This window comes from Chrysemys picta, chromosome 3 (genome assembly GCF_011386835.1).
Source record: "Chrysemys picta bellii isolate R12L10 chromosome 3, ASM1138683v2, whole genome shotgun sequence".
Lineage (NCBI taxonomy): Eukaryota > Metazoa > Chordata > Testudines > Emydidae > Chrysemys > Chrysemys picta.
This window is the reverse complement of record NC_088793.1, coordinates 126330113-126355595: the sequence shown is the minus strand read 5'-3', so window position 1 is coordinate 126355595 and position 25483 is coordinate 126330113. Positions and strand designations below refer to the sequence as shown.

The 25483-nt window shown below is 42.5% G+C and overlaps 1 long non-coding RNA gene across 5 annotated transcripts; it reads right to left on the bottom strand.

The window, feature by feature from the left end:
* Positions 1–362: 362 nt before the first annotated feature.
* On the bottom strand, positions 363–23644 carry LOC122173514 (uncharacterized). 5 transcript variants are annotated; one of them, XR_006173998.2, is made up of 4 exons: positions 23267–23644; positions 9365–11302; positions 7676–8574; positions 363–6446 (listed from the first exon to the last, which is right to left on the bottom strand). It is a non-coding gene; the product is annotated as an uncharacterized LOC122173514 (long non-coding RNA). The 5 variants fall into 5 exon arrangements; XR_010599742.1 differs by having other exon boundaries at positions 363–7815; positions 8475–8574; XR_010599741.1 differs by having other exon boundaries at positions 363–8574; positions 9365–9459; positions 11139–11302.
* Between the last annotated feature and the right edge of the window lie 1839 nt (positions 23645–25483).

Genomic DNA, 25483 nt, shown 5'->3' with positions numbered 1-25483 from the left:
TTAAAGTCTGTAAGGAGATCTCCACATTTCATATGTACATTTTTAATCAATGCTTCAATTTTTCACTTGAAAGAAAAGAATAGAATCAACACACAACAGGAAGGTCAAAAAGTTCTTACATTCTAGAATTCTAAAAGCATCTTAGTTTGAGAACTTTGGGTTCATGACAATAGATACACACACAGTATATAAACAAAAAGTCTTAAAGGGACAGGTACCTGACACATGAGATCCTTCACATGCTCATTCTGTGGTGCATCTACAGCAGCAACTAGTAGCATGAGACACAAACACACCACATGAAGGGGCTGTGAGCAGGGATGGGGGAAAAGGTGTGCCAAATCCTGCCTTCATCTGGGGTATCTAAGCATCCAGGTGCCAATCCTGGAGTGTCCAAGGGTCAATATATTGCATCAATCACCTGGCACTGAGAGGACACTATTTGCTGACATGAATGCCCCTATTATCTGCCTAGCTTTATTACATGGGATGACCCTGTTTGGAATCCATCTCCCTCATCTCAAACAAAGCTACAGTCCCCATTTTGTCTCCTTGCAGTTACGAGGCATCCAAGGTGGTAAAAGTGGTAAGAAGCCAATGCTCAAGGAGCCGGAGCAAAGGGCTTGTGAGCTTGGAAGTCCTGGTCCTGATTCTCCTCTGACTTGCACTGTGTTTGCAGCACTGTAGCCCCATTGAGTTAAATGGCGTTACTTTGAAACTATGCCAGCATAACAGCAGAGGGGAATTGGGACCTCTGAGTTTAAACCCCAGCTGAGTCACTGACCGATTGGCATTGTCTTCACTAGATTTATTTTCCTAAAACTTCCCACCATTGCAGCTTCACCTGCAGTAGCAGTAGTGTAGAAAAGGCACTGACTGCTGCTGGTGTTTTAACCACTGTTAAAGTAGCCTAGATGAAAGAATGGTTAAAATGCTGGTGGCTGGTCTTCACTTGGGCTTCCATCACTGCTAACACTGGAGAAATATTAAATCCACTGCTCTGGGATCACTGGGATTCCACTTCACACTTGCAAACACTGAAGAAAACTGCTGCTAATGCACCACCAAGGCTTAAAGATAGTGTCCAGGGAATGAAAGGGGCAGCAGAGGTGCAAGGGAGTGAGCTACAGTGATCAGCTTCATCGTATTTTCATCAGAGTAAAAGCTGTAATAATACACAGTCTGGAGATACAGTGAGACCTAGATAATCCACACTAATAGATGTACCTAGATGACTGGCTATTTGAAGGAATGAAGTGTTGATTTTACTGCCTGAGCCAAAGGGACAGCTGATTTGCTAATCTGAAGATTTTCTTTAAGTCTGTATAGCTTGGCCTTTTCTACAGAGGAGTGGATTATGGAAAAACAAACTATGGAGCAGATTCTCTCTTGGCTGCACCCGTGAACCCCTTTATACTGGGACCTGAAAGCTCTTCTAAATTGTGCTAGCTTCCCATGGTCCAAAGGGACTGTTATAGCTGTAGCAGGATCACCAGAGCAGACAATTGTTCTTCTTTTTCAAGGTTGAGGTCAATTTTCCTGGCAATGTGGGGAAGTTCACTCTGCCAGTGCTTATTTGCTTTACTTCTTCAGTTTCTAGGGCTGTCAGTCTGGCACCCTTCATGAGCACCAACCTTATTCTCACACTCAAAGAAATTAATAAAATAAAATAGTAGCAATAAATTTGAATGCTATGTAAATAAAGGATTCTTTAGTGAACAAAGCCAAATTTCAAGTATTGGCAGGAAACTATCACTTAGCAATTGTTACATATTCCTCTTGCCAGGTGTTGTTGGGAGCAGCAGGGACTGGGATCAAATAGCTATGGGTTCCTCCTAAAATTCACAAACACCACTAGCTCAAGCCCTAAGGTAGAATTTCTGGAATCACTACATACCTTCTTTGGGCATTCTTACTAGGCAAAACTTCCTCACTTCCAAGTACTGAGTCTGTGTATGAAACAAGGAAAACTTTATTTGGGAAAATAAAGCAACAATATGTATATATGAAGGATAGGTAAAATACTCTCCCATAGTAACTTTTGCAGTAGGCTGATAACCCAGTTCCCCACCCACCAGTAGGAACATCGAATAGGCAAACATCCCTTTACCACATCACTTCCCCCTTCTACATCTGCTAACCCCAACTCACGGTTTGGAGTCAGTAGATAGCATAATCCAAAAGTCTTGAGGTACATTCTGAAAGGCCTCTGTCCAATTCCTTGGAAAGTACTGCTGGGTCCTATCTTCAGGCTCCAATACCTAACCCAGTTATAGTAACTATAGCTTTATTTAGCAACTAGTTAGGAAGAACCTAACTGGAGCTCAGCCAGTTCTACTACAGTAATCTGCAATATCAACAGTCCTTCCCATAACACACAAGCCTCAGTACTATGTAACCTTCATCATAATCCTTAATATATCATAGAAACCTTTTTCTTTGCAAGTACTTCAGTTCCAGTACCCAGCCCGTTCTGAGTTTGTGAATAGTTATGGTGACTGTGACTGTGATTGGAGGAATTCTGGGTAGAAAGCTTATGCAAATGAAGCTCTCTCTCTGTAGCAATAATTCCTCCTGTTAGCCAACAGATAGTGCCAGAAAGCTCCTTACCTTTTAAAGCCTTCACATTAGTTTAGCTGCAGCCTTTGATTAGGGTACAGATTCCTTTCAGTCAAAACATTGGCCAAGATCCAGAAAGGTATTTAGATGCCTCAGCCCAGATGTAGATACCTAAGTCCCAGTTTTATGTAGCACTGTGATCCAAGAAACCCCTGCTTGGTTGTCACCTAATCCCTAGTGCCTAAACTCACTTGGCTCTTATAATTCCCCTGTAAAAGTTCCCCAGCTGCTTATGTTTCTGCTTGCAGGCATGCACATTGGTGCCTCCCTCTAGGTGTCCAGACACCTTTCTGATGCCTAAGCCCCAGCATGATCCAAGCGAGTTAGGTACTCGTGTGCCTTTCTTGTCCATTCCAGATAGTGGTGGTGCCACTGCCCCCCTTATACCTTCTTGCTTCATGGTCAGAGCACTCACCCAGGCTGGGGTAGATGTGGGTGGGTTCAATTCCACCTGCTGTCTGAGGGGAGAAAGGATTTGAACAGGGGTCTCCCATCAGGGTGCCTTAACCACGGGGCTATGGGATATTCTGATTTGGGGCTCTCTCTCAATCTCTAAAGTTGAGGCTATTTCACTATGTAAATACTTACATAGTCACTGGGCCAGAGAGAGAGAGAGAGAGAATCACTGTACATCCTGACCCAGGGTCCAGTCTCCCTGCTCTAATGACTCTAATTATTTATCCAGAGTAGAATGCCTTCAACAGGTGAGAGTAAGGGAGACCTGTGATGATTCCCAGGGGTACCTGTGGCTGTGAGGCACCTGCCACCTTCCCTTAGCATGAAGAAGCCTTGACTGTGTCTGCTGGGGGTCAGCTCCCCAACTCCACTGGCCACAGGCAACCCATGCACTCACCTCTGTACTTACACAGGCCCTGCTGTCCCTCTACAAGTTAGCCATAGGCACACTCCAACCCTTGAGCCCTCTAAGCATCTCCCTAGAATGTCCAGCCCCTGATCCACTGGACACTCACAGTAGTCACAGATTTGCTGCTTCCAAAGGAACACTCCAGCTTACCAGTTCCACCCCAAATCACGGATCCGCTTAACACGCAGCACTTAGAGGTGTTTATAGTGAAATAAAGTAAAAGTTTATTTAACAAAGCAGAGAGATTTCAGTGACAGCAAGTTGAGGTATTGGAAACAAATGGTTACATATAAAATGAAATCCTAACATGCATTCTAGAGCCTAGACTTAAACTAGATACTCTCATGTCTCATAGAGAAATGCTCACCCAAAGTCCTTCCAGCCAGTGACCCTCCTTTCAGAAGACAAACACGCTGTTAGCTTGTCTCCTCGGTGAAGGATACCCTGTGTTTCTTTGTATTTCCTGATATACCTTTGGTTTTTATCATAAACAGGACATCCCCCTGTAGATTGCCGTTTCCTGTAGATTTTCTTTCTTGTAGATTTTGCAATCTTTCAGCTGGTATCTGGCTCATTATGCACATAGGCATCCCAGATTTTAAGAACATATATTTTTACTTTAGATACATAATTCCTTAAATATTATCCATCCATACATTTCACAATGATTATGATGACCAATTGGCTCATGGCTCTTGGTAGAGACCTCACATAGCAGCCTTTGGAGAACTATTATGTATATATCTGACCCAGGGGATGCATGTAAAACCCTACACATCCCTTGTGTCTCTGCCAATTGACACCGACACAAACTCCACATCAGAATATCTCATAGCTCAGTGGTTAGGGTTTTCTCCTGATTGAGAAAGGCACTTAGCTCATGGTTGCAAGAAACAGTTTAGGTACTTAAGCTGCCTGACTCCCAGAGAGGGGTTCCTGACTGGGGATCAGAAGCAGAGATAGGGGCCTTTCTCCAGCCCAGAGTTAGGTGCCTAAATCTGTGAGAGGGGTGGGGCCTAGTGTGCTGGCTTTTGGGGATCCCATTCTTAGGTGCCTATCTCTCCCCATTTATTGTATCGGAAGCCGAGGCATCTAATTCAACGTTGTGGATCCTGCTGATGTTCCAGACATTTCCTAGGTGCCTAAAGGCTTTAGAAGCACTTAGTAGGTATACTGACCTTTTGGAGTCATGGTGAAAAGCATGAGAGCAGAATCAGGCACTAATGCCAAAATGTTCAAAGTTGAGTTCCAAATTAGACACTTATTAAAACTGGCCTCTGGTGCTGAGCACCCACAGTCCCCTGGGAGTCAGTAGAAGCTGCCGGTGCTCCACAGCTTTGAAAATCAGACAACTAATTTGCAGAGATAACGAGTAGCTGAAGCTCCTACTGACTCTTTCATCTACCAGCATTTTTCAGGCATTTATGACCCTGGTGTCTGAGCACTCTGGGTCCCAATCTCACTCGTCTTTCTTCTATACCATTTCAAGACTCCATCTTTATTCTGCCCCTTCAGCTAAAACTCTCATTCAGGTTCTCAACACTTCCCATCTTAACTACTATCACTTCTTCCCCACTGGACTCCCTGACATCCACACTGACCTCCTTGTGCATACAAAAACCAGCTGCTCAGATCTTCATCCTTGCCTGTTGTTTTGACCATTTCATCTCTCTCTCTGAAACCCTCAGCTGGTTCCCTCTTTCTCGACCAACCTTCTTGTCCTGGTCTTCAAAGCCCTGCATAGCTTTCCCCCCCTCTACTTTACTTATCTCATTTCCACCCCACCTCCAGCCCAACAAATGTCTGATATCCAGTTTGTTCACTTCTGCCATCATCATCTCCATGTTGTCTTTCACACTGCTTCCTAGGCATAGATATCCTTCCTGAGCTGTCTCTGAGAGACTTACTTCTGATGGTATGTTTACAAGAAACTAGCCAACTAATAATGACTAGATAGAGGAACACTATATAAATCCTATATAATCGTAATCCTATATAAAATGTCTGTATGTTTTATCTGTTTCCAGACCTAACCCCATTTCTTTCTTCATAGAACATAGGCTTTTGGACTGTCACTTTCCATGTCTGTCTGCATTTAGCACACTGTGGATGCTGTAATTAATAATAAAAGACATAGTTCACTAGTGTGAACACCTGTAGCAACTGTGTAGAAAGTAGTTGCAATGTTGATTTTTCAGTAACAATATGTAATGGATGAGTTTGCCAAGCAGTAAAGCTTTGGAGAATGGCATAATAATGGGAAACAGTATTGCGGCCAATGCACATACCTTAAGCCAGACATGTACATCCATAATTGAGCACCTAATGTAAATAAGTCACCTGATTTTCAGAGGCGTCAGTGGGCGTTTGTGGCTGCTCAGCAACTGTGAAAATAAACCAGGCCACTTTTGTTTAGGTTCCTAACACCCAAGCTTGAAAATGTCAGCCTATGATTCATGATTTAAAGAGAGAGAGACATTAAATTGTGTATGGTGGATTTGCAGGGAGTTTTGCACAAATTAGAATGTTTCCATTCCACACAGTTGATCAATGTAGGATTTCAACATATCATACAATTGCTTTACAATGATTTTCCCTGTACAGAGCATTGGCACTGTCCTTTTCAGTCCATTTTGAGTGTGGTGGAAGGTTAATGGGAGGTTTCCATAAGGTATCCAGATGGCTGGGGCTGGCTCTGAGATACACGGAGGGTTTAAAGAAGCTTTTGACCCAAAATGAAAAACAGAAGCCATGAGTGGTGTCGGCTTCCAAGTTACTCATTTTCCTGTGAAATCCTTGACTGACACTCAAGCTGACTGGGGAGTTGGATTTGTAACAGCCTGCTGCCGTTAGCGCTACACTGTTGCTCTAAGGCTGTGAGAAGTCAGATGTGTCAGCCATTAGCCATAGACGTACAGTACAAGGTTATAGCAGATGTCCTGAAAACTTGGACGGCCTCATTCTTGTGGGTGAGTTAAAGAACTGAGAGTTAACAAATCAAATACCCTTGAAGGCCAGCACTTGTCCCTGAGTATTACCTTTGTACTAGTAGCTAAGGATTCGCTTGTATTCATAGCCTGTCTAGCTTTTTTTTTCAAACCCACATGCTAGTTTCTAACTCACTCTCTTTCCTTTGAACTTAGCTGTTCTTTAGATAAGGCTCCCCTCCCCTCCTGGGACTCAGTAAAGATTTTTACATCCACTAGGTTATTTTACAGCAGGTTTAACCCATTTTCCAAGTATGGCTTCAAGCACTTGGCCCAAAGAATTAACTCTAAGGGCCAGATCCTCAGCTGGCATAAGCCAACCATAGCTCCATAAAGACCTTTAAAAGAAAAGGGTCCATAAAAAGGCTACACAGTGAGAACTCTTCTGAAGGGGAGAGGAGAGCCCAGGGAATGAAGTTCTGCGCAGCTACAGGGCACTTTTTCTGATAACTCTGCCATTTATACTGTCAGAAACAGTCCCATGGCTCTGGCTGATGGAGTCAAGTCTGAAATTAAGTCTCTTGCTGAACAAAGGAGTAATTGACAATAACTGATCTCTCAGGCTGTGACCTGTGACCTGTGAGCATGCAGTGTTATTTGGGGCTCTCCAGCCACAGTTTAGAGATTTCAAACCGTCCTCTCCCCATTTAGATTTCATTAGTCTTGTCTTCAAATGGCACTCTTGGGGTACGTCTACACTTACCTCCGGGTCCGGCGGCAGGCAATCGATGTTCTGGGATCGATTTATCGCGTCTGGTCTAGACGCGATAAATCGATCCCGGATTGATCCCGGAAGTGCTCGCCGTCGACGCCGGTACTCCAGCTCGGCGAGAGGAGTACGCGGCATCGACGGGGGAGCCTCCCTGCCGCGTCTGGACCCGCGGTAAGTTCGGACTAAGGTACTTCGAATTCAGCTACGTTATTAACGTAGCTGAATTTGCGTACCTTAGTCCGAAGTGGGGGGTTAGTGTGGACCAGGCCTGGGAGTCAACCCTTTGGAAACTGCAGGCATCCTTCTGAGCATTTGTTTGGTTGGCAGTCCGCAAAATACCATCGGACAATTTTAATTTTTGAGGGCCAATATATGTTAGCACCTAGCAAGGCCTCTGAGTAACATGCTGGCTGGATAACGTGCAGCTTGCTGTACCCATAGCATTGGTGGTCACATGAAACCAAGTTGTTCCCTCCCACAAATGGAGGATACACAGCGATTATGAATCTGAGGGTTACCTTCAAAACTTGCCCTCCTGGGGATGGCTTGGGTGGTACCTTCTCTAAGAACCAGGAGATCTCATGGAAGGGAGACATGGAGGATTGGAATCCAGTGGGATGCTGCACCTGCACCTGCACAAAAAGCCAAACAAAGGCCAAAGCAACCTTTTCCCCCCTCATCACCCTTCCAAAGTATGCTCAGGCATGGAGATTTAGTAAAACTCCTTCCGACAGCCCTAGTTCAGGTGGTGATATCCAGGGGGATGGAGAGGGGAATTCTGTGGATTGTGGTTCCTTCCTCTTTTCTCCCACCTCTTCCCCTCAAGCCCCACATAGCCCCAGAGGAGAGGGTCCCATAGGGTACAAGGTAGAATTTTGTTTACTGGTAGGTCTATCTTGGGTATTCTGGCTATACTGAGTGTGGGGGGAAAGCAGAAGCCAGGGAGTGTGTACAAATTTCCAATGCCTAGCTACCTCTCTGAACTATGATAGGTTATTTTGGTGAGGGAGTCAAACCATAAAATTAGTTGCTATCCTCCTTCCAGATAACAGGTACAGAGCCTACTTTGGGCTGAAGTGCCAGTGGATTTGCTGGAATAACTAGTGCAGTACAGTGAGGCCGTAACAAGCATCTCCTTCTGGTTATGGATGAAGGTCAAACACAGACTGTTGCTGGGGCGCCAGCTGCCTATTCAGAGGAATTACTAATCACTGCAGAGGTGCTCTCTGTTACAAGACGGGCCCCTACATAAAGCTCTCAGATACACTGAAAGTGATACAATCAGACTTACCATATCTTGTCAATTATCCTATATGCATGCCTGATTTTCAGTTGGCTGTTCATTGGGCCTCACATTTCACACCTGCAGTTACTTGCATCTACATACTTTACTTTGGACACAAAAAGAGAGCTCAGGTTAGGAAAATCTGGTCCTAAAACTCTGTCCCTTAAGGACTCCAGCAATAGACATATTTTAAACCCACCTTTGCTGCAGCATTAAATTAAAAAAACCCACACAACTAAAAAACTCCCCATGGGCTGGATTCTGATACCCTCATGCATACCGAGTAGCACCTTACTCCTTGAGCAGTCCCATTGAAATCACAGTATCTTACATGTAAGCAAACTCAGGTATGCACCCTATCTGCTGTCACTGCACACATGCAGGAATTTGGGACACAAAGCAAGCTGTGGGAGTGGTTTGATTTTTTTTTAAGTAAACTCTCCAAAAATTAAAATAAAGATTTAAAATGTACACAGCTGCAATCCTTAAGGTGAGTTCCAAGATATGGGATATCTGTTGAGTCACACTGATTTGAAGCCCTACCACAACCTTGACAGCTGTTCCTCAGAATCCATTATGAATACACCTTATTACCCTTACACAATGCTTGTCTCAAAGAACAGCCCTATATGAAGGGAGTTCTATACTCATAAAACTAATAGAGCTTTCTGGACATTTGCCCTTCCTGTTTCTGATATTTGTGTTTAGTGCTGCCTGCAGTACACCCGACTGGGTGTTGAGAGGTATGCCAGAATGCCTCTGAGTATGTGAACATTATCAGCTGAGACAGCACCATCAAATGCTGTGCAATAAGTGCCTGCATCTAGCTGTCCTGCTAAAGCTCTGTCTCGCTGTTTCTGGCTGAGTCTCTCTCTCTCTTGTTTGCAGTCATTTACCTTTCAGGCTGATTTGGCATATCCTCCCCCCTCGGATATTTTGGAATGTACGGCTGATCACAGGCAGCTGTAATTGGCATGAATGGCAACGTGCTCTGGAGAAGAGGAAATACAGTATCTGTGACTCATCTATACTCCCGGCAAATTCTCTGCTTCAAGAGAAAAGATCGCCTTTAAAAAACAGGGGGAAATAAAATTAAAGAGACAGAGTCAGAAGACATTTTGAATGAAGTCAACTGGCTTTAGAAAACAGCAAACTTCTCACCCACAAGGAGATAACAGGCTGAGAAACAAGTTATTCCAGATGTATTGTATATCCTGTGCACACATGAAATACCGCACAGAAATGTACAGTGCGCTTCAGTTCCTATCTGCGTGCGCCTGCTTCTGATACACATACAATACATAGCACCTTACTTCCCATCGACTTAGGTGGCTACCTCTTGTGGAGGAAGATGCCACTCAAGGTGAGTAAAGGGTATCAGAATCTGGTCCTCTGGGAGAAGTCTTTTTACATTAGACACAACTGTTTCTCTGCACCATGTTTTCCATCTCCTCTTTTGCTAGTGTCCATCATGTTGATTCATTTAAGTCTCACACTGTAGCCTTAAAAGGTTGTGAGATACGTGCACAAGCAACGGGCCAAGTCTCCATTCAGCTTCTATTGTTGCTCTTGACCATGGCTGTCAGTCCCCTATAGCAATGACTCCTATCACACTGCAGGTATGGTTCATACATATCATCCCTTATGCCTTTCAGTCTTCTGTATGATAGTTCAGATGACACACCCCTCCCAGAATTCTATACAGAAGCACATCGGACTCTCAATCTGTCACTATGTTAATTTGTGCAGCATTTAGTATTGTTATTAATAAAGGGCAATTATGGTTAAAATGCATGATTCTGCTCCCTCACTTAGGCTAGTGTAAAACTCAAATAACCCAAAGGAGTTATTCCAGATTTCCCTTTATGTAACAAAAATCAAAATCTGGCCCAGAAGCTGTATGTTAGAAACAACACTTCCTTACTCAGCAGACTGTGTGTACACCAACTTTTCTGACAATAATATATTTTATTCCAATCCTGATAGCTTTGCAGAGCCCAATGGAGAGAGACTGAACTGGATTTTTCTGGCTCATGCACCTTACAATGCTTGTAATATTTATCAGCTTCTTCATAATTAACAGAATTGTTAAGGATTCTGCAACAGGAACTTAGCTACTAGTGGCGTCAGAGCAAGAAAGACTCCAGCTGGACTTTTAGATCCGAGGTGGAGTTTGTGGGGCTGGCAGTTAGAAAAAGGCCATCTTTTTACTTGTAGACAGAGCAAAATTGTTATTGAGCCACTAGCCATGCTAACTCACAATGCCATTTGTAAAGCCAGGTCATGAAGTATAATTGCATTTTTATCATCATTATTGTGTTCAAGACTTTACAGAACATAGGGGAAAATCTGGTCCCTGCTTCCAGAAGCTTACACATTCTCAGAGAGACAATTCAGTTCAAACACATAGCACTTCAATCCTGACTAAATCCACTTTGCACCACTCTAGCAGCATAGAGGGAATTTAAAGCATCCACAGACATCCACAGTTCAGATATATTGTGGTGTGGGGAAGAAGGTGGAGCCAGTGTGTGATGCACTCCAGTCATCCTGAGCCACCACTAGGGGACCATTGCAGTTGGCATAATTTAGAGCAGCCCCACAGATGCTCTTACTTGCATGAGGGCCAGTTTGGCGCTCAGGAAGGAGAGAGAAATGAAGGCGGCTGACCTTTGCCTCCCTCCTCAGCTTTGCTGACCATAAATTTACAGATGATGGTCTAAACTCAAAGCAGATTCTTAATCCGTATTCCTGTGATTCATGTTGCAACAGTGGATGGTCTAATGCAGCTGCAGTTGTGGGTGGGCTGGTAGCGTTTCCATGGAAGATTGGCTCTGCAACATAAGCAGAACAGGTAGTTGCCCAGGGCAGCAAAACATTAGGAACAGCAAAGCGACAGTTTATTGAGTAACTGCAGGTCCAGAAAGCCTGGATGTTTTCCAACAGAGTGGCAGACCTCAGTGCTGGCCACTGTATCTCCATGCATCACTGCTCAGACCAAAGGAACAGTGCTGACCATTAGTGATCAGAGCAGAGACAAGAACAATAAATATGGGGAAGGGTCTGATTCATTGTACTTTATAATGTTTAAGGCAGTGCTAGGGTAACAGAAGAATCAACAACAGAGACAGCTAATCTTATTTTTTCAGCTGCTTAAAAATTAGATCACCCTCCTCCTCCAGCCCCACCATACTCCTTTTCTCTGAATAGCTGCACATATAAGCCTCGGGTGCTATTTAAATAAAGTTACTTTATTTCAGAGAGGTTTCCAAACCTCAAAGTTCAGACCTGGATTTAGATCCAAACTTCTCCTGAGTTCAGATCCAGTTCAGATCCAGTTCATTCCGCTTATTAGAGGTAGAAGCCAAGCAGGGGATTCTGAGGTAAACTTTCCCAAAGTTCGGGTACTGTATATTTAGAACTGGATTATTTTATTTGGGCCCATCTCCACTTTATTGATAATGCTGGTGGGTCAGTGGGTGGCACTCTTCCTTCTGAGTCACTGGCCCAGCATAGAGCTAGAGGTTATTAGGCTACAGAAAGTGGTATCTTTGAGATGATAGGCAAAAATCAAGGACCAGACAGTTAAGAAGGGTATTTTAAAGTCTAGGCCAGGGGTAGGCAACCAAATGCGGCACGCAAGCTGATTTTCAATGGCACTCACACTGCCCGGATCCTGGCCACCGGTCCGGGGGGCTCTGCATTTTAATTTAATTTTAAATGAAGCTTCTTAAACATTTTAAAAACCTTATTTACTGTACATACAACAACAGTTTAGTTATATATTATAGACTTATAGAAAGAGACCTTCTAAAAACGAAATCTTAAATTAGAGTGAATAAATGAAGACTCGGCACAGCACTTCTGAAAGGTTGCTGACCCCTGGTCTAGGCCAAACTCCAATTTAGCTAATGTAGACGTCCCCTCCGCAGTTCCAAATGGACAGTATAACCTTGACTTCTCCTAAGCAATTTTGTATTGGCTGGGAGGAGGGAGGGAAAGGGGGTATTAAAAAAAATGCTTGTCAAAGCCTTATCCAGAGTCCATTGAAGTCAGTGAAAAGACTCCAATTGACTTCAAAGGGCATTGGATTAGGGCCAGACTCCTCCTTATATTCACTAGTAAGAGAGGAGAATCGGGCCCTGAGGGTTTACCTATCTGGCCCAAATGCAGTGAGATATGTGTACTGTTGTAGGGACGTTTCCTCTGCACTCCCAGACAGACAAATTAACAAAGCTACTCCCTCCAGAGAATCCACTGCAGAGCCCAATGCATGCTAAGAAATCATTGTAAGACTTTTTTTCAAGTAACCATAAAATCTACTTACCTGCATGGAGAAGTCTCCAACACAGAGTGCATGCCCCTTGCTACAATCTACCACAGGAGTTAGTGGCGTAAAGGATGCTGTGTCCTTTGGTGCTACAATAATATAAAGATTTACTACTAGTAGTGTGTTTGGAGTGGCAACTGGTATCTGCATTTATTGAGCCTGTTTCTCCCCTGCACTGGTGCAAAGTGGGTATAAAATGCTGTCAGAGCAGAATGGTAGCATTTTACCCCACTTTGGAAAGGGGTAAATAACAACACAAGGTGCAAGACTAGAGAATCAGGCCTCCTGTTTTTATTCATGGGGATATATGAATAAATTGTCTGCAAAGTAAAATCCTTCAGGAAGAGAATATCAATGTAATTGGCTTCTGAGTTTGATTTGTGTACTGGATGCCCTGTGAATTTTGATGGTACTCAAATCAATTGATGATTCGAAAGGGGTGTTACTAATTATATAACAGTGGAGTAATGGACAACAAAGACTGGGCATGTTGCTCCCAAGGGCAGACATGCTGCATAGCATTCTGGTTATGGTAGAAAAGCTTTGTCAAATAAGGAAGATTGTGCAGTATTTCCTGGAGGTAGTTACACTCTGCATTTGTCTAACCTTCTTGGAAATTCATTCTGAAGCTAGATCCTCTCAGCTGGGAATACTTTGTCCCCAGTTCCTCTGACACTTGGCGATCCAACCAGCTCCACGCATTCTTAGAGGTTAGGGTGACCAGACAGCAAGTGTGAAAAATCAGGACAGGGGTGGGGGGTAATAGGCGCCTATATAAGAAAAAGTCCCAAAAAACAGGACTGTCCCTATAAAAATGGGACATCTGGTCACCCTATTAGAGATGCCTCAAGCTGAGGTTTGGAGCACACTAATGGGAGCAGTGTGGTTAATCCACCATTGAAACTGAGGACTTTAAGTCTCAAAGGCTGACAAGGCTGCTTCTTTCCTAGCATCAGATTAACTAAGTAAAACCAAACCAAGTACATTTAGTGAAATTTGCTTTCTGAAGAGGTCAGCAATTCATATCCCCTTGGTGTACCCTACCAAAGCCTTTCTGTCACTCACCCGTCTAATTTTAGTTGCTTGGATTTCGTGGCTGCATTAGTGATGCTTCCTGGCTCTGACTGCTTAGCCTGCCTTGGGTCTCAGATTTACACTGGAAAGAGACCAGCAAAAATAATTTGCAACTTGCTTCAGAGCCAATAAACACAGTTGGCATTGTTTTGCTGTGCCACTCTGGTTGTAAAACACAGATGGGCTTCCCTTTATTCCTTGGATTCTTTTTTTATTATGATTATTTCAGAAATGTCCAAGAATGTCAGCTAACTCCTCTCAAACTGATACTGCAATGACATCTGGTGGTCAGGTCAATAAATTGTTTTCAGATGCTATGAACAATCATAGTGGGGAATTGTCTTTTAAAGGGTAGGGTGCGTTTCCATTGCAAAAACCTTTTATTGCTTGTAGGTGCTTTGTTGATTGACGTTTTCGTTAAACCCAACATAAAAAATGTGTTAGATTTTACTTTGAGCGGCAGCGTCATAAAGCAAATGAGTCAGCACTTGGCTTCCCTCCACCACCATGGACATCTGGGGAAACAGATGTCACCCCATAAAACTGCCAAAGTAATTCATCTCTGTCACCAAGAGGAGTAAGCGGGTTATTTGGGATAGTTGCTGAGTGGTTACCCATTAGAATAACTGACTCGTTCTGCTGTACTGGGGCAGTGAAGGCTTTCGGGCTATAGTGGACAAAAATTCTGAGTAGTCTTACTGAAGGATCCCCAAACTGGCTCTGATGTTGATATATTCTGGAGTAGAATCCAGATCAGCATTCTGATTGTTACTGGAGTGCAGACCTTTTCCCAATTTCCTCTAATATAAAATACAATACATGTACAACTTTCCTGTTAATAATCTGACCTATAATAAAAAAAACAGTCTAACCTGGGCGTGTGAGCCCCAGACTCTGAGTTGTAAGCCTGGCCAGTGAACTGTTGCAGATACCAGCTCAAGTAAGTGAATCAAATGCTGATGAATATACATATTACATACATAAAAGTAATCAGGTTTAAGGCAAAAGCCCAAACTGGGCTAGGCATTAAAGAATAAAAACATTTCATATTTACTGTAAGTGGAGAAATAATGGATACAGCTGGGAGAGAGAAATGAAATACATTGGGAAACATGTAGTAAGTGCGGAGTCACTTTCCAAAAGCAAAGTTATGCATGAGTGAGATGCATCTGTTGACAGTAAATGAAAATGAGGAATGCTACACTGGGGTTCTGCGTTCAGATAACTGTGGACACTTAACTGGAGACACTGATAAAATATAATTAAGAAAGGTTCAGAATAGACACAGGAAAACAGACTAATGCAATTTCCAGAGGAAAATGTAATAGAAATAAAAAAGAATACACAAGCCACCTGGAGAAAAATGATGACTGTTACTGTCTTCACCAACTGTCCTTGTTCTCAAGGGGCAGTTCCTGTTAGCAGCTTTAAACTCCTGCTGCAAAGTGTGGAGTATGAGACCAATGCAAAGGTTAATTTGTAAGGCCAGCCGTTTTCAGAAGTTGCGAGAGAACAGTGTGCTGCCCTCAGCCAAAGAGTGGAGTTTCAGGGAAGTTGTCCTTATATGTTAATTCGTGTTTCACTGGTTGAGTTCACTTAATATCTTACTGCCAGAGTTGTGAGGGTACTTTCTGGAATAAACCATCATTGGTGCAAGTGAGAGCAGAACTTAGCTGAAGGAGCAAGGCATTAAAACCTGTAGAGGTCTCTTATTACTTGTTCTGCTTCATCCCTCCACTTTCCTGCCCAGTTTTGAGAGGTCAAGAGGTCCTTTGAAATGTTGTGTTTGACTAATTGACCACATAACTTTGTGTTCAACTTCCTCAATTGTTTAGATATGGGCAGGAGGGGAGATTGACTCTTGTTAACTGGAACATGATGTCTGGAACAGGGAGGCTTCCCACACTGCTACCCTTAGAGAGACAAGTAGTTTGGAAGTGTCAGGCTGGTCTAGCAGCTCTTGAATAATAAGGCTTTTGAAACAGAGCATTACAAGGAAAGGCCGGTATAGTACACACGTGTTTCTTTCATATCACCACAGGGTTGTTTTTCTGTTTTGGTTTGGGTTTTGGGGTGAAAAGTGTGTTTATTTTTTAAGCTGCAAAAAGCAGCCAAACAATGCTAGGGGGTGTCTTTTTTTCTAACTCCATGATATTTGGTGTTTTTCTTAAGGTCCCAGTTCTTGGAGTCACATGACTATGTGAGAAACTCAGCTTTCATTGTAAAAAACAAAGTTTCTAGCCCTCATAATTGTGAAGAAAAAGTGAACCACAAAGTTTCAAAAAACTGGAAGGCAAATAAACCCCAGCAATTATTAATGTTAAAAAAATCTGCCTGCTCTGCCACAGACTTCTAGTGTGACCTTGGGCATGTCTCTTAGTTTCTCTGTGCTTCAGTTCCCCATCAATAAAATGGGGATAAGAGCAATTCCCTACATCACAGAGGTGTTGTGACAAGAAATATATTAAAGATTGTGAAGTGCTTTGAGATCTACGAATGAAAAATGCTATACAAAAGCTAGGTGTCAATATTATTATTTATTAAACCAATCTCATGATTTTTGAATACTTTGGATTGTATTGAACACTGTCTGTGTTTTCGTGAAGGTGGGACAAAGCAGCCTAAATGCTTGAAGACAGGTTTCAGAGTAGCAGCCGTGTTAGTCTGTATCCGCAAAAAGAACAGGAGTACTTGTGGCACCTTAGAGACTAACAAATTTATTAGAGCATAAGCTTTCGTGGACTACAGCCCACTTCTTCGGATGCATATGCATATGCTCAGCCTATATATATATATACCACGCACATCTCTTCACTAAACATCTATTAAACCCAAATGGTTTGATTTTTATTTGCACCCAAGGCATGATAGTTCATTATAAAGAATATGTTTTTACATGGGCAGCTCAAACCCATTTCTGTGTGAGAAGAAAATAAGTCTACCAGAAAATGTAAAGCCTTCAGGTGTGAGATAAACACAAACTAGCTAAGCTTCTTTATGGAAAAAACAACCAACCAACCAACCAACCAGTTAACTACCTTTTAGCTGGAGACTAAATTTCAAGTAGGTAAACAAAGCTGGAGATAAGAAGTTATCTGCTTAAGATTTCTAAGTATCCAGCCATATGAAAGTCAAGAACACGGTCCACACACTATCTGGTGAAGATTGTGCATGACTAGGCACAGAGTACGTAAACAAGAACAGCATTGGATTATATATAGTGCCTTTTAAACTCTGGGAGTCTTTAAAGCATTGTAGGTAATGTCACTTCCCCAGTGAACTGCATTTAGTCAATCAGATCATGAAAGGACATGAGTTGTGAGAGGTTTCCACCTTGCACATGCACCAGCATGATACATTAAGTATGTAGAGCCTACTGACTTTTCCTAACATATTCCATTGTGAGAGTGGGCAAATCACAATCTCTTTTTGCCTCAGTTTGCCATGAATAAAATGGGGATAATATTTCTTTTCTCCTATCCTTTGTCTGTCTTGTCTATTTAGATTGTAAATTCTTCAGGGCAAATAATGTCTCTTACAATGTGTTTGTTCAGAGTCTATCTCAATAGGGCCTTGATCTTGGCTAGGGCATCTAACCGTTACCATAACGCCCATAAGAAATAATAATACAGGCTAGAAAATAATGCATATGTCAAAAGATTGTGGGTTCCACTGATGGCACCACAGGTTGAAACCCTATTAAGCAGGGCAATTGGGCACATGAACAGACTGGGGTTAGGCATGAGGGGAACTGCACAGTTTCAATCCTTCCTTCAGATTCAGATTCAACTTGTTCAACCTATTTTAGTCAACCTCGCTCTATGCCCTAGAGTCCATCCCAAAGAAGGGGCAGAGGAAACATTGGTCCTCCTTTCTCCTTCCTCACAGACCTGCAGAGGTACATTGCAGGAAGCAGGCGGCACCATCCCAAGAAATGTTGTTGCTCGCACATTTTCTCAGACACTACCCCTCCCAGAGCTTCCCTGGGGCGGGGCGGGGCGGGGCAGGGCAGCTCCCCGGTGCATGCAATGCAGACCCGTGGTTACATACCACAATCTACACATACATAAATTACTCCCTCCCTCACACAACCTTACAGGAGAGTTTAATCTTCTGGGCAGCTCTACCATGTGCAGTTAAGTCTCCTTTATCTTTAACTAACACACATACGCTAGGAGTAATTCTGGATTGGCTATGACTGCAATTAATGGAAAGGGGAAATGCTCTGGAAAAAACAGTAACCCTTTGGATTTACAACGCATGCAATCCCACTGACTTAATTTGGCTTCTAGGAGGTGTAAATCAGACAGGAAAATTGGAGTACATATTTATATAGTAAGGGCCTGATCCTCAGCTGGTGTCAATCAGCCTTGCCCCATTGACTTCACTGAAACTGTACTAATTGACACCTGGGGGGATCTGGCCTGTATAGAAAAATAATCCTGAACTTTCCCACTCACAACAACAAACTTGCCTTATCAGTTAAGACTCGCTTAGTCCGGCCAGCAATACAGCTTCCCCTCGATTACTATTAATGGGAGTTAGGAGCATGCATCAAGTAGAGAATGCAGCCTGCTGTGTTCAGTGACCTTCATCTCATTTAATCAGAGTACTATCTCATTGGATCTACCAGACACTGCCTTGCACAGTGTCCCAGTTTCCCTTGGTGCTTGTGTGTGCTATAGGTAATTAATAACAACCCATGACAGGGTGTGCATTGGAGTCTCAAGCACCAGAGATGTATTACACTACATAACGCAATGCGTGACCTGGAGTGCCTGAATGCATTTACTTGTGCAGTGAGGAGATAACTTGTATTCCAGTTCCCTGCAAACTAGCCTGAAACGTCTGCTGGATGGGAGATTTAGGTCAAGGAAAAAAATATATGGATGATTTTTCTCTTGTGTTTCAATTTCTAAAGCATTGCTAAAGTACTTTGTGAGTTACCAAGGATTGGCAGAGGTGATGTAATGCATAATCTCCATGAGCACTGTGAGCAATTAGGCAAGTAGGTGGTGTTGGAGAAGTCTGTTGCCTTGTCTTACAGTTTTAAAAAAATGTATTTTCATTGTTCCATGGTGACTTTCCCATTAAACAGTCAGATTCAAATTCTGGCCAGACGCACACCCAATACAATCTGCTTTTAGCTGATGGGGTTGCATGGGAACTATTCTTGTCATAAATAAACGATTTCCTGCCTGCCTCACTGACAAACTGATGCTACCCAGGTAATTTCTGCACATTATTAGAGGAGGTAGAACAACAGTTCTGAATAACGGTCCCATTTCTCTAGCACAAGAGCCCTTTTTTCCCAGACCTGAGTTATGCCCAGGAAACTTGGAGTAATAATATTGCACCGATACAGAGCACCTTTCATGTAATGTATCTACTTATAGCTCCTCTGAAATGGAGCCACCTCTGGGTGGGAAACCAGCAGACAGTCAACTGTGGATTTGTGGGGAGGAATGGATGATTCTTTGGTCAAAGTCATGAAGTAAATGCCTGCTCTTAGACTCATAGACTTTCAAGTCAGAAGGGACCATTATGATCATCTAGTCTGACCCCCTGCATGATGCAGGCCACAAAAGCTGACCCAACCCCTTTCCCTTGACTCTGCTGTTGAAGTCCCCAAATTCTGTGATTTAAAGACTTCAAGTCGCAGAGAATCCTCCAGCTAGCGACCCCTGCCCCATGCTGTGGAGGAAGGCGAAAAACCTCCAGGGCCTCTGCCAATCTACTCTGGAGGAAAATTCCTTCCTGACCCCAAATATGGCGATCAGTAGAACCCCGATACTTTTGTCAAAAGTATCTTGGGATCTTTCATGTCAATAAAGGGCTGACAGGTTTTAAGGGTTCACCTAAAAACCCTGGACACAGTAAGATGTGTGGTACTGACCAGAGCTCACTGAAAAAATCTGAATTTTGATTTTTTGATGAAAAAAGGGATGATTTTTTTTTACAATACATTTTCTCATTCTTCCCACTTGTTCTAGTATTGACTTCTATCATCTGACAGGCATTAACCGTTGAATCCCTGACCCAGGTCAGGTGACTAGAGCCAAGAAATAAACTCATTCTGTCTTGCCAGCACTTGTGTGTGTCTCAGAAGCATGTTATATCACTCTGTCAGGATCTGAGCCTGTTGTTCTCGGGAACCTAAGTATTCCAAATCTCCCTCTCTGATAACTATGAAGCCAGGTCCTTCCAGTGGGCTGTCAACTCTCCTTTCCAGCAATGGGGAGTTTTAAAACTGTTACGAGTCATTTACCAAAAAAGAAATTGTTCCACACGCATTTTCACCTTTATCTTCCTGACATACAATTTTCCGCTTCCCATCTATATCCTGCTCCTGAAGAGACAGAAAAAGATTTTTAAAATTTCCAAAACTGTTATTCTCTGTTTTGTGCTTTCATCTGACAGCTCATTCCTCACCACTAAAATCTGTTTTTTGAAACTGGGCAAAGTGATATTTTGTGTGACTGAGTAAATGAATTCCAAACCTTCCTGCTGACCTCTCAATAGCTTAGTCAGTGACCAATCAGATCACTGGATTTATATGGTCCATTTTATAAATGGAGTTCCTGTATTAAAGGATAAGCGTAGGAAGTGTTTATTTTAGCTCCAAATATGGAACACTGAGACACAGTAACCACCTGTTACCTTGAGCCATCTTTTGAAGTTTCATGAAACCATATGGATGATCATACTGTTTTTGTAGCTCCTGAAGTAACATCTGGCTTTCATTTTCCTTAGTCCTCTTCTGATGCACTTCTAAATCTAAGACTTCTGAGTCTTGGGAAGGCAGTTTTTACATTTTATATGCTTCATGACACTAAATAGATTTTCACAGAAAGTTTTTAGAGAAAAGGACAAGGTCATATGGGCCAGAGATCCCTTTGATAATTCGTCTTGCCTAGTTTTTACTTAAACTGACCCAGATGCTGAATGAGCAGATTTCCAGGTTCGAGTTTGCTTCCATACCTTGCTGACAAGTTGACTAACCCTGCTATTTGTTATGTTCAGTTTCTATGTTTATCAGCTCTTCACTCAAAGTTTATGAAAAAGATGTTCTGATGAGGGGGATTAAAAAGAAGTAAAAATCCAGGGCCAGATTATCCACAGTATTACGTCAGTATTATGCTGGTGTGACTCCTCAAGAATCACCTGTGTAAAACTGATGGAACTTAGTCGAGAATTTGGCTTTCAGAATAAGTAGGGAAGGGCCACTTCTCACAAAGGATAATATATGGAGTAAATTACCAGGGACATGATTGAAGCAAAGAGCCTAAAGGAGTTCAAGAAATATCTAGATCTTTTCTGAAGGAAGGAATCTGTGAGGATAGAGAAAAAGACTTAGAACTTAAAAAAAAAAAAAAAAAAAAAAAAAAAAAAAGAAGGCTAGTGTGCTACATGGCATTTTGTGTTCCTAAAATCCCTTTATGTTGGACCTTCCTGTAAATACATTAAAGTGATCCACTGGAAAATTACCCTGGCTCCAACTTTTTGTAATGGAAAGGCTTCTTGGGGAAACAATAGTAGAAATGGGCCTGAATCAAACCCTAGATACTAATTCTACATCTGGATCTGAATCCAGAATTTGTCAAAGAATTGGATATTCAGATCCAGCGTTTAGATTCAGCCCATTAAATAAGTACAAGCTATGAACTCAGATCTGAGGTCCAGATCAAGATTTGGGGTCATAACATGGGTTTTAATATATGTTCATCTCTAAAACATAGTCACTCAATTACTTTTCAACATTTTCAAGCTGGATTTCGGAAAACAAGCCCTAATCTCTCCACGATGACATCTCTAGCTTTGTAAAATGTCATATTGTGACAGAGAAGTCTATATAAATTGTAACTTTACAAGCCTCTCCATGTCACACAGCCATTCCATGATTGGAAACCTTGCTAGTGTATGCCCAGGGGAAAAAATCACAATAATAGGGTCTCCTGGGTTTGGATTGAGTTTTGTTAGGCTTGGTCTACACTAAACCCCCAAATCGAACTAAGGTACGCAAGTTCAGCTACGTGAATAACGTAGCTGAAGTTCGAAGTACCTTAGTTCAAACTTACCTCGGTCCACACGCGGCAGGCAGCTCCCCCGTCGACTCCGCGGTACTCCTCTCGCCGAGCTGGAGTACCGCAGTCGACGGTGAGCACTTCCGGGTTCGACTTATCGCGTCCAGACAAGACGCGATAAGTCGAACCCAGAAGTTCGATTGCCAGCCGCCGAACTAGCGGCTGGGTATAGACGTACCCTTAGAAGAGCTGTATGGAAGAAGCTTCCATAATGTTCACTATCACTTGGCTCAAACCAAGTGCTATCACTCCCTCAGATACATGAACATTATAATTCATTCCATTCTAAATAATCCCATGCCCCTATCTATTTAATCTTACATTTTTATAATGCACCAATCCCTGTGCAATCTAAGTATTGCACAAAATTAAAGAGTACAAATGCCCCCAATCTGATATATTTATTTATGCTGCGAACCACCTTCCTTCATAAATAGTCACATTGACTTGAATGCTACCCTACATGAGCAAGAGTAGCAGAATCTGACCCAGCGTGTTTTCCTTTTTGCTCCTCTGGTGCAGAGAAGCATGAGTTAGTCCACATAGGATTTTTTAAGAGCATTGACAAATACGTTTACAAAACACTTTGAAACAAATGGAAGTTAGCAGTAATGAATTATTTCTGTCCCACAAGGTTGTTTTCTTTGTTCTCAGGTCTGCAGCAAATATACAGTATACCGCAGTTTGATTTTTCTTTACTTCCTCCCCCAAAGATCTACAGAGTTTCAGTGGTCTCTAAATTGTTAAAGTCAATTTTACAGCCAGAAACCAGTTCACATATTGACTGCCACCTATTGAATACAAGTAACTCCACATTGGACTTTCTTGGGTGACATTCCAAGAGGAGACAATAATGACTCACATTTACAAGAAGGAACTGGGAGAAAGCTACAAATCACAGTATTTCTAACCCATTAGGAATGTCATCTCTGACACACCGGCTCTTAGATCAGATTTTCAGAAAGCTCCGCTCCTATTTAAACACTTAAATCCGATGTCTTTGCCCATTTTTAAACCATAAATTAAATGAAGTTTTTCGATTGCAACCCATTGCCCCAAGTTGAAATCTGTTTCTCCTGGTCTTAGGATATATGTGTACTGCCAAAAAACTTATCTTAATAAAAGTCAATCACCACAGGAATGCTGTACCTAAAATTTGAACTTTTAAAAAATGGAAAAGAATTGAAAATAAAAATAGTTAAAGCTCAGGATCAAGGCCCTGATTCAGCAGAACACTTAAATATGTGTTTAACTTTAAATACATGCTTAAGTCCCATTGATTTCAATCCCAAACACAGAGTATTTCATACCCTCTGAGGTCAGTCCTGAGCTCCACTCCAGGTCCTTTGTGCTGCTCCAACAGCAGTGCAAAGGGGCAGGAAAGCCAGTGGTTCTTCCCAAATGGGGATTCTCCTGGCGTGGGGGCATTCTTGGGTGGCACAGAGCTGGTATCTAGTCTACTCCTTTCCAATTCCAAGCACCTACTGCAGAGGGACATTCTGAGGGTGTGGCCTGAGGATACTGCCCTCCAGTGAGCCCCAGTTGGTAGAGCAGTCCCTTTGAGCATAGCCACATAGGAATTGTTTAAAGCAGCCTGAGTTGAGCTTTGAGACCCAGGATTGGTGATCTCCTTCCACCCGCCAGCTGCCTCTGGCATTTACAGAACACATGGACTTAGGCTTCTGTATGCAAATGAGGAGACACTCAGCTGGTGAGTCTGCATGGATACTGAGCAGTTCCCTTTCAAATCCTCTTTTCAGTTAATGCTGTGGGTTTTTTCTCCTTCAAGTTCCATAGAAGATATTCTCTGTTCCACTTATGCTTAAATTATACATGCTTTTAAACAGAGGGAGAAAGAGCTAAAATCCAAACCACTTTAGGTTAACATAACCATATAAAATAGTTATATCACAAACTGGAAACCACCATATATCAGTCACATTATCCCTAAACCAAAGCAAAACTTCTCCAGCAAGATTATATGTGATATCTAGCCACAGGGAGTGAAGTACATTAGACCCCAGCTTCCACAATAATTCTTTTGCAGCTTGTCCATTTCATCATGTGCCCATCAAGTACAGAGTAATTGAATCCCTTGCCCTTTTATTTAAAATGTAGAGGGCTTTGATCAGTTTTGTCCCATGTGATTTGAATCTGTGCACATGTAACCCCTGCTTGGAAAACATGGAGCCATTTTCCTCTCTAGTGACTGGTTCATATAAGAGATTAGTGAGCCTACTACTAAGTGCTTTTGAGGCTCATATTTTAGCTCTGCAGGTTCTGGTTTCAAACCCTCAGTGTTCAAACATTCTGGAAATTATCAGAACTATTGCTAGAGAAATTTTTGACTAATCTAGTGAAATCACATCATGATTTTGCTTGCTGGGAAATATGACCACTTTAAATCTGAAGGGCGGAGAGAATCATGCTTGTATTAAGTGTAAACAATGCTAGTGACTGGAAGAAAGTGTCTCATGCCCACATGGGTTGGCCCACACCCTCTTTCATCTAATATGTGGGCAGAATTCCTATTGAAGGCCTTGGTTTATAAGAAGTGGCATTGCAAAAGAATGGACAAACAAGAAAAATGTTACAGACTTGTGATCTCTGCACAAGAAAAATGTTACAGACTTGTGATCTCTTGGAGATCACTCCCACAAAGTTACTTGTGTTGAATTTATGAATGACTTCCTATACTGTACAGACATAGCCTGCCAACATTTTGAACTGCTGCTGTTCTCATATCCATCCACTTAATGCTGAATAATGGCACATAGATATTTTGGCTACTTCAGTACACATGTCAGAAGCTATGTTTATATGCAAATCTACATAATTCATAACAAAATTTCTTCTTAAAATAGCCACAAACAAATGCTCTGGCTCACTGGCTTTAGAGAATCCAGTAAACACTTCTCTTTTACCAAACAGCGACTGTGAAGGTTAATGAAAGTGGTTTAACTGGGAACTGGCTGCTGCTTTGTGGTTTTCCTCATGCTGCTCTGACAGTCTTTTCTAGCTGGTTCACAGACTGTTCCCTCCAGAAGTGCTTGAAGAGTCTCTAGACATATGCTTCTGACACTGCCCCACCACTCATCCTACAGAGCCTTAATGCTGCTCCAACAACGTTTATTGTATCACAGGCATTTGTCAGCATAGCAGTCTACTTGCTGCAAGCCATGGACACAAGCATATCAAGGACGTGATCCATTGCTCACTGAAGTCAATGGGAGTCTTTCCATTGATTTCAGTGAGTGGTTTATCAGGCTCCACGGGTGGTTCTTAATAAGAAAACACTAAAGGGAAGCCAGTGTCACAGTTCGGGGCAACTGCACCTGCACCCACTCTAGGTTCCCAGCTCCTCAGCCATCACCTCTGTTGAGTAGAGACCCATGTTTTTCTCCCTCCTGACCAGGGCTTTTTCAGGCTGCACAGTTCCCTGCCTATACTGTGATACCCACATCAAGCCAGACTGCCTAACCAGGCCAGTGTCTGTGCATCACTTTCTCTCTGAAGACTTATGAACA